A 5895-nucleotide genomic window follows, 5' to 3' on the forward strand; every position below is an offset into this window, starting at 1 on the left:
GAAAAACAGTGCAGCCACCGGAGAGGCAGGGCAACCTGGCCCAGAGGGGGTGGATGCCTGCAGAGCTGGGACTACAAAGTGTTTGGATAACAGACTCCCCAGGTTTTCTAAATACCTTGGTGAGACGCTGTAAGAGGAGGGCAAATAATAGTCTTCATCTTTGCATTCACCAGAGCTCTCTCCACTGTCATGAAATTTTTATTTAAAGGCAGCTAGAAAGGAGACCAATACGGTTATTGAATACTCTAATGTTTTTGTTTTAGTTCGATGTGCCCTGCTGGAATAACTTAAAAAAGTACTATTCTCAAATACTTTTCCAATAAAATTACTAGCTCCCTAGACCTTTCTAATCATAATACTCATTTGACTGCGTGTTCGGTAAGTAATGTTTACTGAATGTATACAGTGCAAGCATTAACTGACTCCATCGATAACCTTTGAATACTGTGAAAAGAGTAGGCATCTGATAGCAGTTCTACTATCCTCCAATAATTTCAGAACAACATCTTAATATCATTTTGTAATATGCACAAAACTATTTTTTCAGAAAGTTGGCTTATTTTATATGTTGTTTATTTCTTATTTTTAACAACATGATAAGAAGGCTAATGCTTATTCTCTTCACTATATTATTTTCAGATTGTAACATAGTAGTGAAGTGTTGATCAATTGGGCTGCTAACCTTAACTTCAGCAGTTCTAAACCACCCATCCTTCCCAGAGAAAGCTGGGGCTTTCTACTGCCTTGGAAACTCACAGGGCCAGTTCTATCATACACCATAGGGTCTCTGTGAGTCAGAATCAATAACTCGATGGCAGTGAGTTTGATTTGGGTTTTTTTTGAACAGTTCAGAAGGATTCAAAAATATATAGCACATTTGACAAAAATTATCACTCATGCTTGGACAAATTATAAATGAAGAAGGAATTCTGCACGTTAAAAATAAGATTCCTGGAGGTAAATGGAGGAGTCCTGGGCTTGTAGCGGTTGGGCTGCTAACTGCAAGGCCAGCAGTTGGACAGGACCAGCTGCTCTGCGCGAGAGAAAGCAGGGTCTTTCTCTCCTGTAAAGAGTCAGTTTCAGAAAGGCCGTTCGATCCTTTCGGGGCACTCTGAGTTGACATCCACCTGATGGTAGTGAGTTTCGTTTGGTTCACAGGTAAATGGGAGATATTTGAAGTGTGGAGTAGAAGGGAAAGAAACCGTTCTATCGAGTGTAGCCTTGGGTGAGACATCAATCCTTAATATAGCCTCTTGGGGATACTCTGAAATATGTAAATTCAGAGATTTGGGGAGCAGATTTGAACCTTCTACCTTGGTTTTCTTTACTCCTGAAACAAGAGAGTCTGAATCAAGCTAACACTCAATAAGATGGAACTTGGAGTAACAAGTTTGTAGCATTCTCCTCATAAATCCAAGATCTTTTAGTTAGTTGAGCCAAATTGAAATTTTAGTGAGAATGCATTGCCAATGAGTAGCATTCAAGTGTCCACATTTCTCTGTGACTGTAATCTTCAGTGAGACATAGGTGTGAGTAAATAGAAATTTATTTCCAATTTCAAGCATAAGAAAGGAAATACTAAATTATATCAACCAAGTAATATGTTCCATGGACATGTGCATCATCAATCTCTGTAGGAGCACAAATCTAGAAGCACTAGACAATTGCTTTTAAGAATTTACCATTTAGTGTTGAGATTGATGAAGCGGTTCCTCCAAATGCCAGAAGGAAAAGTAAAGTATCACAAATGAATTGTTTTCTTCCCTTTTCCAAAAGAGAGCATTTTCAGGGAGTGTGAAGGTTAAGATCAACGGATGATGGAGCCAGATTGCCCAGGCTTAGACTCTCACTTTTGAGCTCTATAACTTGGAACAAAGTACCCTCCTGGCTACATTCTTATCATTTGGGAAGAGGAATGATAATAATACCTATCCTGTGCATTTTTAAGAGCGCTCGTCCTTGTACACTATTTTTAAAATGTCTGAAGCATAGACTAAGTCCCACAGAGGAGCAAATAGTTAAGCACCCAGTAACTCACAAAAAGCTTGGTGTCTGACTCTATCCAAGAACACCTTGAAGAAAAGGCCTGGAGCCATATGGTCTTCTAGTCTGTTCCACCAAGCAATGAAGCAGAGTGACTTCCTGGTTCCCATAATCTAAATATTACCTCCTCATTAGGACACCTTCAAAAGCACCTCAAGGATAGAGGCCTCACTACAGAGAGGGTCTGTTTCCCACATAGGAGAAGGAAGATGGCCAACTAATTCCCGCTATAAAGCAGTGATCGATGGTCACCCCAAATTAACAGCTAATACTATAAGAATAATCAATGACCTTTACTAAGAGATGGGAACAAGAGGAGTGGGGGAGGGTCATGACTCTATTGGAGAGATCAATTGCAATTGTGATGGTGAGTGAGCCCAGGGGATACCCAGCCATAGAGGAAAATGCTTAACTTGCTGACAGAGACTGCAAGGACAAAAGGAACCCAGTATTTTGTTCCTAACTGGGCACTTTTGACTAAGTTCCTAACCAACCCCTGATGATCCACGCAACATTTTATAGGCAACTTGGACATTAGATTCAGTTCTTCTGTGATACAGAACATCTTTCATAGACCATATCAGAAGAACCCACTAGGGATCTTTTTGAAAGCTCACAGCCATGGAAAAACCTATGGAGAACAGTTCTACTCTGATACACATGCAGTCACCATGATAGGGAATTTATTTCATAGCAACTAGTCTTTCTTTGTCTTTTTCTTTTTTTTAAAATCACTTTACTGGAGGCTCATACAACACTTACTGCAACCCATACATCCATCCATTGTGTCAAGTACATTTGTACATTTGTCGCCATCATCATTCTCAAAACATTTTCTTTCTACTTGAGCCCTTGGTATCAGCTCATTTTCCCCCTCCCTCCCTCATGAAGCCTTGATAATTTGTAGATTATTATTATTTTTTCATGTCTTACACTGTCTGATATCTCCCTTCACCCACTTTTCTATTGTCTGTCCCCCAGGGAGGGGGTTGTATGTAGATTATTGTGATCAGTTTTTCAATAGTTAAATATACTGTAATATTCAGGACAAATCTTACTCCTCTCTTCCCTTTTTGACCTTATTATTGTATTCATGCATTGGCAGTTTCCCTCTATCCACTTCTGTTACTTCTAAATACAAATTTTTATGCAACTCTCTTTAGCAGTGGTTATGTTTATCAGTAGTAAAATTAACAGGAAGGCTGTAACACATAGAAAGACTTTTTTTAAACCTCTATGTTGCCAATTTTTAAATGTTTAATGTGTCCTTTCCACTACTTAGTCCTCAGTATATGTTTCCTTATCAGCACCAAGCAAATTGTATCAAGTGTAGGTACCACTTGATAAAAATATGTTTAACACATAAAAGAATAAATCATGTCAATTCTTAATGAAAAGAAATAGAAAAAGGTGGCACTACTTCTAAAACAGCAGGCTAGCTGCATACAGTAATATAAATGTAACACTGGAATGTTTAAACTAACAAATGATTACATCAGTTAGCTGAACATAAAAATACAACCTTTGAAAGGTTGACATATTTTTGGTAAATGTCTAAATGTAAGTACAACAGACATACCAGGTAGATTACGTAACTTGTATTTATAAACTAAGATTAGATCTTGCACCCTTCTTTTCATAATGAAGGAAGCCATCTGCTTTATTCAAAACGATTCCTGGAATTGTGGCTTCTGATTTGGGTCTTATGTTGTAGCTTCTGTTTGGTAGCCCTCAGTAATTAATGGATTGATTGCCTTTTGTCTATTTTGACTTTATAGAATGAAAGCTTCTTAAGAGATGTGATAACACTAGAAATGGTATTATCGCAAAGGACAGATGATTCTATCACCTGCAGATAACTCATTACTTAGGCAGAAGAGGTTGCTATTAAGGATGGAATATAAGATGCAGAACCTTTATGACTGTATTAAAGGCATTTAAATTTCAGCCTATCCTACTTCCCACTGCCTGAGGAAGAGGAAAAATAGGGTTATTGCTTAGATAATTCAGAGTAACCTTTCCCTTTGCCGGAATGGTCTGGAAAATTGTATCAATTTTCTTTCCTCAAGTTATAAAGCCTTTCTGCTGAAATTTGAGACATACTCCTTCGGCTAGCTGGAGATGTCCAGGAAAATTTTGATCCCTTCTGAAATTTATTATTACTATTAATAAGTGTTTTTCCTGTTATGATTATTACAATTAATCAAAACATAGACCCTAAATTAATTCAATTTCTATTTTTCTTATGAAAATAATCTACAAGTATTTGAAGAATTCCTAGCAATGCATATAAAGAGAGAGTCAAAGCACAAATCTCTCCATTCAAATATCTGAACCCTTCTACCATCCTTAGAAGTTGTTATTAACAAATTTACCTTCATTTGGCTTTCTTATCTAACAGCACATTTTAGAGATCATTCCATGTCAGTACAGTTATGGTGGACTGCTACAACGCATGGCTATGCCATCACGATCTTAAAAATTTCATTGCTAAGGAACATTTTAGTTATTTTCATTCATATTTCTCAGGTAGCAGTGTAGTTCGACCTCCTTTCGTGTAAGTTTTATGGCATTATTGGAGCATTTGACAAACATAACCAAATTTCTTTGTAAACTGATGGCTATATATTCATGTCTCTACTGAGAGTTACACTCTCTTTTGCAAGTATTCAAATCATCACCACATCACATGTTCAAACAATTGATGAGATAGCAAGAATTTGTGCCATAGACTTGGGGTAAGAAAATAATTTTGAGCTGATATAATGCTGATTTAAAATTCAGAAGGTGAGTCTGAATAAAGAAAAGCAGGGGGAATTGACTCGGGCAGAGAAAGTGGCATTGACCAAGCTGGGGGATGAAGGGCATATCTAGTGCATGATCAGGTAGAAAAGAGCTTAGGAAATAGGGTTTAGAGAGATTGAGGAGCTGTGTGAAATTATGTTGAAAAATTAAGTAGGATATGTGACATACGGAGATTTCTAAATCATTTCCACGAATGTCTGCTTTAAAATACACGCAAAGGAGATTTGCTGAAATGTCCTGAGCAGGCACACAACAGCAGGCTAACAATTCGGAGATGGTTATTTTATTTCTTTGATTATTTGCTCAGCATACAGATTGAACAAGCAGGGTGAGAGGATAAATCCCTGATGCACACCTTACTTGTTTTTACACCATGCAGTATTCCCTTGTTCTGTTCACCTAGCTGCCTCTTAATCCTTGTAGAAGTTCTACAGGAGCACAATGTAGTGTTCTGGAATTCCATTCTCCACCGGTCCTGGGAGGTTCCAGAAACTGCCCTTCCTAGCCGGAAGTCTATTTTGGGGCCCTCTCGGGGGCTTATGGTTTGCTTTGCTCCTGTTACTGATCTCTTATGCTCCCTTCTTGGTTCACCCCCCTCTGGGGGTGGTCAGACTGGACTCACGCCCTGCTGAGTGTCCCCAGTGTTGTCCTCTGTTAAGGTATGCTCTAGCAAGGAGACATCCTGTCTCTAGCTGATGTCAATCCCACAGACCTCTCTGCACTTCAGCAGCTCTGTGCAGGGAAGTCATCCTCAGGGCTTGGTGTGCCAGCATGGGGTCTAATCCCTCACTCTCTCCTTTTCCTTCTTGGCTTGTTTCTGTATGGACTGGCAGGCTGGCCCCTTTTCCCAACCTGTAAGTTTAGTGTTGTTCTCTGTAGCACATATTTCTAGGGGTGGCTGTGGGGGAAGTTTGGCTCTGATTGGGGCCAGCCCTGTAGACCTCCCTGTTCATGAATTGCTCCATGTGGTTACTTTTCCCCATGGTTTGGTGCACCATGATGGGGTCTGTCTGCACTCACACTCCCATATCTGTGGAGATATGAATA

This window comes from Echinops telfairi, unplaced genomic scaffold, assembly GCF_000313985.2.
Source record: "Echinops telfairi isolate 266 unplaced genomic scaffold, ASM31398v2 ScPeMD7_1;HRSCAF=3_0, whole genome shotgun sequence".
Taxonomy (NCBI): Eukaryota; Metazoa; Chordata; class Mammalia; order Afrosoricida; family Tenrecidae; genus Echinops; species Echinops telfairi.